The sequence below is a fragment of the Epinephelus moara genome, chromosome 1 (genome assembly GCF_006386435.1).
Source record: "Epinephelus moara isolate mb chromosome 1, YSFRI_EMoa_1.0, whole genome shotgun sequence".
NCBI classification, from domain to species: domain Eukaryota; kingdom Metazoa; phylum Chordata; class Actinopteri; order Perciformes; family Serranidae; genus Epinephelus; species Epinephelus moara.
Window position 1 is genome coordinate 14,735,897 of NC_065506.1, and position 375 is coordinate 14,736,271.

The following is a 375-nucleotide window of genomic DNA, read 5'->3' on the forward strand; positions in this document are numbered from 1 at the left end:
TCTTTATTTTAAAGAACTGTTAGCTGAATTCAATTCTGTTGTTAGGGTAGCCAGAGCCTCTTATTTTAAAAAAAAATCTCATCATCTCCAACAAGAGAAATCCCAGGGTCATTTTTGACACTATAAGTAGCATTACTGGTGTGCAACCGCCTGCTCTACCTGTGTCCTCTGATGAGGACTGTAGCAATTTTTTAATGTATTTTATGAATAAGGTCGCCAGTGTCAAGGCCAGTATAACACCCTCCTCCTCCTCCCTTCCTGATCCTCCCAAACAACAGTCAATTATTGACAATTTCTCACCTGTCTCCTTACAAGACTTAGCAGATCTTGTGTGCACTATGAAGATCTCTTCTAGTCCGCTGGATATCCTGCCCA